At 32.4% G+C, this 9,061-nt stretch overlaps 1 protein-coding gene across 4 annotated transcripts in view; it reads left to right on the plus strand.

The window, feature by feature from the left end:
• Positions 1–230: 230 nt before the first annotated feature.
• LOC117174733 (cyclin-dependent kinase 4-like) overlaps positions 231–9,061 on the plus strand; it is a 549,135-nt gene continuing 540,304 nt past the window's right edge. For all 4 annotated transcript variants that reach the window (XM_033364060.1, XM_033364059.1, XM_033364063.1 and 1 more), the window contains exon 1: positions 231–719. The gene's annotated coding sequence lies outside the window, so the exon portion shown is untranslated. The remainder of the gene's footprint in view (positions 720–9,061) is intronic.

Genomic DNA, 9,061 nt, shown 5'->3' on the forward strand with positions numbered 1-9,061 from the left:
ATATAACTACTAAATAAGAACGTAAGATTTATGACTAGGGTTAGAAAGTAGGGACATTATTATATATTGTCAGTTACCGAATCAAGCGACAATCGACTTCAAAATATCGGCTTCCTACGCAGATGCAAGTCTGGTTGACATAGGCAGGCGTACAGATCTAGTGCTATAGTGTATGCCTATTCAGTACAAGAGTTCAGTTAAGTTGCCAATCGAGATTGAGATCAGTGTTTCGTTTCGCTCCGCGCCAGTCGTTTGATAATTAAGGCTCAGAATTCCTTATTCCTCCTTGCCTTACAAGCATTCCATTCATGTTTTTGGGGCGTGCGTATAGTGGTGTAGTGTGCGCGTGATTAACTAAACGTCAAAAACTTTACTCTTCTAATTCTCCTTTTGTCTTAGTTCTCGGTTCTCGAAACAAGGCATAATCGTTTTGTGTTTGCCAGCCGGCCGGCTTCATGGAAAGCGAGAATCAACGCAAACGGCAGTTGCACATTCTCGCTCGTTTCTCCCACCTGAGTGAGTTTCTATTATCTGGAAAAAACAGCGTGTGAACGTCGCATTTGAAGTTTGAATCTTCACTATTTCGCATTTCCGGTTCCGGCGTGTGCACTGCACCCACGGCCGCGAGCAGGGTCAGTCGCTTCGATCATCGTTTCTGCTCATCTGTGAGTGTTCTGCAAGCAATCTGTGCTCGTGGGAGGTCAGCTCCTAATCGGTGGGTAAGTGGTTGAATCACAAATGCAATTTGTTAATCAAGTTTGATAGCTATAGCTATGTGACAGTGTGCGTGAAAAAAGAGTATGATTCGGGACCTCTGTGTCCTTGGTGCCTGGTGCGACTGTGTCAGGAGGCTGTAGCTCTGGCAACGAGGAGCAAGTACTGAACAGGATCAGGGATAGGATCGGCTAGCTTTCAAAGTTGTGACTATCGTGACGTTTAGTCTGCGGCTCCGTTTTGGCTAAAGTACTAAGTTTGATTAGCGATTACAGAATGAGCAAAAATAGCTAAGTGTTCTGTAATAAGGAATTAATCTTACTCGAATTGCAGTATAATCGATTTTTTTGCGTTTGTTCCTGCGTGTATTATTCGTTCATATATTATAGTATACCTATCGAATAAAATTTAACAAAATTTGATGTGGTTTGTAGGATTTGAAGTGACGAATGAAACGATTTGCAAAAAAGATTTGTTTACGAATAGTACGTATTTCAATAAAAAACTACTATTTTTCTGGGTAAAACTTTAGAATAGCGGATTCTCCAGTATGGCCCTTTAAAATAACTAACGAACCAAAATTGGTTAAAGTTCGATGAATTGTAAATGAAAAAGCTAGGGGAAAAGCATTTTCAAACTTCATTAGCACTTTGTTTATCAGAAAATAGACTAAAGAAGTAATTGTTTACTTTCATGGCTTCTGCTCAAAATGGCTCTAAAGCGTATGTAAATTGTTAAAAATGACTAATGACAGCGCGATAATAATAAAACAAAAGAGGCAAGAATGTTTTTATAACTTGTTCATTGTTTCTAATTATCTAAATGTACGAAATAGTATGTACCTGACTGACAATATTTGTGATTCGAGATTTGTCCGCTCACGCTTCTGTGACTAGTCGTTAGCACGTGTTTTTTTCAGGGCGAGCTGGAAAAATGTACCAGAAGTTCCGAACGTTCAAATGAACGAAATTTTTTACTGATAATAATGTAAACTATAAAAAGGGCTAAAATGTTTCTTCATTTATATTGGAATTCATTTATTATTGAAACAGAATTATAATGCATATTTTAAAGGTGGAGTCTACATTGCCGGCACCGGCAACATTGTTAGTTGCCGGCTTCAGCAAGATTGTTGGTTGCCGGCTAATTTTCTCGAAGAGCACTGTACGAAGTAAAAGCACATTACGTATACAGTCATGCAAAATCCTGAAAATATAATTTTCAAGGTCAAAACTGATCAAAATCATTTTTGTAAAAAGAAACATCGAAATACTCGAAATGAGTTAGGGTTCTGTTCATATTCTAGGAGTGATATGAAAAACGAGTGGGACTGCTGGATAGGTGTGAGTTTTTTAAAGGGGGTTGGTGTCACCGAATGCTAATTCTCTTCAAAAAGTGGTATGAAAAAAACCCATAAAAAAGGTTATGTATAAAAACTAGGTACCAACAAAAAACTTACAATAACGGTAAAAATGAATTATCATAAAATAAGTTATTCTTTAAGCCGAGAGTCTAAGTAAACAATTCATTATTCGGTTAAATTACAAGAATTATGTACAATAAAATATATAAGACAGTATTTCTGACTGATCACAGGAATGAATTCTAGCCTCACCACAAAACTTTGGAAAGAGTTAGGGGCCAACATTATTCATGTGACCAATTACAGCGGTGCCTTCCCACCCCCACGAGGCGCTGGAAAAGGAGTAGGGGTGCGACCTTACATTATTTCTGTGACCAGCCACAAGGGTGCCTTCCCGCCCCCACGTGGGGCTGTACAAGGGAAAGGGGGGGGTGACCTTACATTATTTGTGTGATCAGCCGTAAGGAAGCCTTCCCGCCCCCACGAGGCGCTGGAAAAGGAGTAGGTATGCGACCTTACATTATTTTTGTGACCAGTCACAGGGATGCCTTCCCGCCCCAAGTGGTTTTGGAAAAGAGATAGGGGTGCGACCTTAGATGATTTCTGTAACCAGTCACAGGGCTGTTTCCCGCCCCCACGAGGCGCCAATAGTAATTCTTCAGTCGCAATTCTACGATAAAGGGTGATTTATACATAGAACGTTTCGTTAAACGCGTCAAAAGCCCAAAAATATCAAAATAACTCCTCAATTACATGGCCTTACTCCAAAATGCGTAAAAGTTCCTTTCGTATGCATATAAACTTCGTAAATAAAAACATAATTTTTTAAGTTTTAACACTGAAAATTATATTTGCAGGTATTTTCATGGACAACCGGTCATTTTTCCTATGGTTCAAGTGACCGAAAATTAAAATAGGGAATATTAGGATACCGAAATTTATTTTAAGGAAAACTAATTTACTGAATTATTAATTGACCGAAAACAATTTTAGCGAATGATTAATTGGCCGAAAATTATTTCAACGAATGCCGAATTATTCAAAAATAGTTTTAACAAAGATTCATTTTTCCGAAAGTCCATTTTACTGAGAGTTTAAATTTCAGAAGTCCTAATTTTGGGAAGGTTCAGTTCACCGAAAAATCAGTTTAGCGTTAGATGAGTTATCCGAAAACCATTTAACAGAAGGTTCTAATATCCGAAAATTACAAAATTGTTTATTTACATTCAGATAGATGTTTAATAATAAATAAAACATGTATGATGCGTAATCAAGTTGATTGAAGGGATGAATACAAAAAAATTCAACAAAATAAGTGACAAAAACCTTATCAAGTCACGTACCTGAAGTTCCGAACGTTCAAATGAACGAAATTTTTTATTGATAATTATGTAAACTATAAAAAGGGCTAAAATGTTTGTTGGAATTCATTGGAATTCATTCATTATTGAAACAGAATTATAATGCACATTTTAAAATGCAGCTGGAACAATATTGATGGTTAAAATAAAAATGGGGGAAAATATTTCGTTCATTTGAACGTTCGGAACTTCAGTTATACTATAAAGTCACTGATTTTGTTGAATTTTCACTCTTTATATCACTTTAATCAACTTGATTACGCATCATATGTTTTATTTGTTATTAAACATCTATCTGAATTTAACCTTCGGTTAAATGATTTTCGGATAACTCACCTCTGGCTAGACTGTTTTTTCGGTATTATTCGTTAAAGTGGTTTTCGGTCAATTAATCATTCGTTAAGTTAGTTTTCCTTAAAATAAATTTCGGTATCCTAATATTCACTATTTTAATTTTCCGTCACTTGAACCATCGGAAAAATGACCGGCTCTCGTTTTCATGTCCAGGTTTGTAATCAGAGCATCAACATACATCAGTATACGATTAACAAAAAATGTAAAAAAAAGGAAAAGGAAAAAAGCCGGCAACTAACAATTTGGCCGGCGCTGACAGGCTAGCCACTACGTATAAAGTTTTACCTTTTTTTTAAACTGGGTGCCTGGCTACCGATCAATTTGCAAATTTATTTTTTAAAGATATGAGCCAATATATATTTCATTAATCCTAATAAGTCACACGGGGTAAATTCAACCCAAAAAATTTCGAGTCCCTCGTAGAGTTCTGATTACCTCAACTTCACTTATTTAAAAACATTATTTAAACAACTCATTTTGGTAACGAAGACTAAAAGCTCATCTTTTGCAATTATTAAATAATACCTAGCCATTTTTTTATTTTTAGGACTTGTTGGGGTAATTTCATCCAGTGTGGCTATTATGCGATTCTAATGAAGTGTGACTAATTAGGTTTAAATAAACAGCTAAACCTATATAAGGTCTGGAGAGCATATGTACAGGGTCATCAAAAAATATCGGACTCCCTCCCCCCCCCCCGTATTCGCGAAAATATGCGTTTTCGTAAGAAATGTTTTAGACAAAAGTTGCAGGGTTTTGGACGAGGATCTGATTTGTGACCTTCAAGCTGCGTTGGCGTTGACCTTCAAGTTTATTTCAAGGTCAACTTTTATTTTTCAATTTGAAACCCCTATTTTTGACACCGCCATTCGAAAGAACGCAAAATTTTACGTTTAGATATGCATCAAGGTCATGTGAACCGAGGACCTTAGAGGTTTCGAGGTGGGTTGACGAGACCCTCAATGGAGTTCGCCTCTGCGGGTAGGATCCACATAGGGTTTTTTTGGTGAACGGATGAGACCTACGATGGATTTAGCTTAGGACGACTGAATCTGGATACAATGTTTAACTTTTTCATAAAGGCATATTTTCGCTGATCAGCCATCTAGAACTTGTTTAAATTTACACGACCCTGGAATGACCCGAAGGTCATCGGGTCACATGACCTTGATGAATATCCGAACTTATAATTTTCCATTCTTTCGATTGGCGGTTTCAAAAATAGGGGTTTCCATTTGAAAAATAAAAGTTGACCTTGAAATAACCTTGAAGGTCAATGCCAAGGTCAGCTTCAAGGCCACCATTCAGAACCTCGTCCAAACCCCTGAAACTTTAGTCTAAAACATTTCTCACGAAAACGCATATTTTCGCCGATCAGCCGTCTAGAACTTGTTTAAGTTTACACGACCCTGGAATGAACTCGAAGGTCATCGGGCCACGTGACCTTGATGCATATCTAAACGTAAAGTCTTGCGTTCTTTCGGTTGGCGGTGTCAAAAAAAGGGGTTACCATTTGAAAAACAAAATTTGACTTTGAAATAACCTTGAAGGTTAACGCCAAGATCACCTTCAATGTCACCATTTAGATCCTCGTTCACCATTGTTCATTCCAATGGTTCCAATTCCAAGATACTTAAGTTGTATTCAAACGCCTGTTGTGTGCAAACGTAAAATGTATCTTCCTCTCATTCTATCACGTGACGATGCTACGCATTTATCGCACTCAAGATTCTTCTCTGTTTTTCCGTTGGGTGGAAACTCTAGAATGAGATAAATGCATGACATCGTCACATGGTACAGAAAGAGGAAGATACATTTTCAGTCAGCATACGACATGCGTGCAAATACACCATTAAGCAGAGCTGCCAGATCGTGGATGAAATTTACCCCCACCATACCTACCGTTTGGGAGCCGCAAAACAGAAGGTGCATGATTACCACTGTGAGTTCGTATGTAAGCCGAAAATGCACGATTCGACTTCGGCGTTCTGCTGTACGATGATTGCCGATCTGAAGGTTTCCGAAGACTTCGGTGGTCTTCTATTTATATCTCGCTCCCCATTTGAAAGAAATTAAAGAAATTGGCGATAAGGATGTTTTGCGTGATTCTCAATTTCATGCATGCATTGATTTTTAGGTTATGATTTCCAGGTGTACATAATATGGGAAATATTGCTATTACATATATAATTAATGTTAATATTGTAATTATAAAATATTATATTAATGTTAATGAATAGTTGACTAACTTTGAATAGAAATAGTTAAACTTTCAACTAAAACAATTAGTTTTCTGCAACAAAAAAAATTTGAATCAATTACATATCTGACAAAAAAATTTTTTAAATTGTTTTCAACATAATAGTAAAATATCAAATCGAAAAATTACATTTTCATCCAAAAAGCTCAATTGTATACTAAAAAAGGCATTTCTAATAAAATACATGAACTTTGCACAAAAGAAATTTATTTTCAATGAAGACTAATTTTCTGAACAAAAAATTAATGCTTAATCATAGTTAAATTTTCGACAACAAAGATTAATTTTCTACCAAGAAAGAAGATTATTCAATTATATACAAAAAATTTTAACTAAAAAAGATCATTTTTTATTTAAACATAGAATGGTTAAATTTGTGGTTAAAAAAAAATAATTTTTAACCAAAAAGAAAATAAATTTTCTAAAAAATATTTACATTTTCAGAAAACAAATTTATCTAACTAATTGATGAATCCTCAACCAAAAAAAAATATGAGAAAAAAAACGTTAAAACTCTTTGAAATCGCTCGAAATTATTGAAAATAATTGAAAATTCGTTGGAATGTTTTAAAATATCCTGAAAATTTTTGAATCATTTAAAACCGCTTAAAATTTTTGAAAGCTCTTGAAAATTCCTCACAAGTTTAAAAATACTTTAAAAGCTTTCAAATCCTTTAAAATCTCATACTGAATTATTGAAATCAATTGAAAATGCCTTGGAATCTATTAAAATATCCTAATATATATCAATTCCTTTAAAATCTCATATTAAATTACTGTCAAAAATTGAAAATTCCTTGGAACCTTTAAAAATACTCTCAAATATTTTGAAACCTTCAAAATATTTGGAAAGACCTTGCCAACTTTTAAAGATTTCTAAAGTACTTTGTAATTTTTTAAAATAACCTTTCCGAAATTTGTTTAATTCTTTGGAATTTCTATAAATTATAAAAATAATTTGAAAGTGCCTTGATATCTTTTAAAATATCCTCAAATATTTAGAATCCTTAAAAATATTTTGATATTTCTTGAAATTTTTAAAAGCTCTTGAAAATATCTTGAAATTTTAAAAATACCCTAAGTGTTAGGAGAAACTTTATAATGAGTTTCAGGACTAAAATGCTAATACAAACATAGAATTTCAAAAGATTTTAAAGGATTTGAAAAATTTTAGAGAATTTTAAAAGATTCCAACGAATTTTCAATTGATTACAGTAATTTAATATGACATTTTAAGGGATTTGATATATTTTATGATATTTTCATAGATTTCAAGTAATTTTCAGATTATTTTAATAATTCAGTGTGAGCTTTTTAAGGAGTTTAAATGTTTCAGGGTATTTTTTAAATTTCAAGGAATTTTCAAGAGTTTTGAAAATTTTTAAAGATTTCAAAAGATTTTTAAGGATTTTAAATATTTGAGCATATTTTTAAAAATGTTAAGGAATTTTCAACTGATTTTCATAATTTAAGGGAATTTCAAATAATTAAACAAATTTTAGATGGGTTACTTAAAAAAAATGTTAATACTTTAGAAATCTTAAAAAAAATAAGTTGTAGGTGTTTAAAAAGATTTTAAAGGATTTGAAAAATTTTAGAGAATTTTAAAATATTTTAAAGAATTTTCAAATGATTTTAATAATTTAGTGTGAGATTTTAAAGGATTTGAAATATTTCAGGGTATTTATTGAATTTTAAGATATTTTCAAGAGCTTTAAAAAACTTTTTAAGATCTTAAAAGGTTTTTAAGGATTTTAAATATTTGAGGATGTTTTGAAAGATCTCAAGGAATTTTCAACCTATTTTTATAATTTAAAGGAATTTCAAAGAATTTTAACAACTTTAGCAGAGTTATTTTAAAAAATTCCAAAGTACTTTAGACATCTTTAAAAGATGCCAAGGTTTTTCAAAATATTTTGAAGGTTTCGAAATATTTCAGAGTATTTTAAAACGTTCCAAGGAATTTTCAATTTTTGACAGTAATTTAATATGAGATTTTTAAAGGATTTGATATATATTATGATATTTTAATAGATTCCAAGGCATTTTCAATTGATTTCAATAATTCAGTATGAGATTTTAAAGGATTTGAAAGCTTTTAAAGTATTTTTAAACTTGTAAGGAATTTTCAAGAGCTTTCAAAATTTTTTAGCGGTTTTAAAGGATTCAAAAATTTTCAGGATATTTTAAAACATTCCAACGAATTTTTAATTAATTTCAATAATTTCGAGCGATTTCAAAGAATTTTATCGTTTTTTTCTCATATTTTTTTTTTGGTTGATGATTCATCAATTAGTTGGATAAATTTGTTTTCTGAAAATGTAACTATTTTGTAGAAAATTTATTTTCTTTTTGGTTAAAAATTAATTTTTTTTTAACCACAAATTTAACTATTCTATGTTTAAATGAAAAGTGATCTTTTTTAGTTAAAATTTTTTGTATTTTATTGAATACTCTTCTTTCTTGGTAGAAAATTAATCTTTGTTGTCGAAAATTTAACTATGATTTAACATTAATTTTTTGTTCAGAAAATTAGCCTTCATGGAAAATAAATTTCTTTTGTGCAAAGTTCATGTATTTTATTAGAAATGCCTTTTTTTATTATACAATTTAGCTTTTTGGATGAAAATGTAATTTTTTTATTTAAAATTTTACTATTATGTTGAAAACAATTTAAAAAATGTTTTTTGTTCAGTTATGTATTTGATTACAAATTTTTTGTTGCAGAAAACTAATTGTTTTAGTTGAAAGTTTAACTATTTCTATTAAAAGTTGGTCAACTATTCATTATTATTACACCATTAAGCCATTTCCCTTTCGGGGTAGGCGTGACTAACTCGGCAGGGGAAAGGAGTAGTGTGTGGAAGAGACAGAGATTTTTCAGATTGATCCAGAATTCTCGTGCTTTTTAAGTAAATAACACGTTCGTTCCGCAACACTGCTCCGACCCAGGTTGCTGATCAATCTCTCTAGCAATCACCCCAAGCGAAGAACCTCACGAAGTCGTTA

The sequence above is a fragment of the Belonocnema kinseyi genome, chromosome 6 (genome assembly GCF_010883055.1).
Source record: "Belonocnema kinseyi isolate 2016_QV_RU_SX_M_011 chromosome 6, B_treatae_v1, whole genome shotgun sequence".
NCBI lineage: Eukaryota > Metazoa > Arthropoda > Insecta > Hymenoptera > Cynipidae > Belonocnema > Belonocnema kinseyi.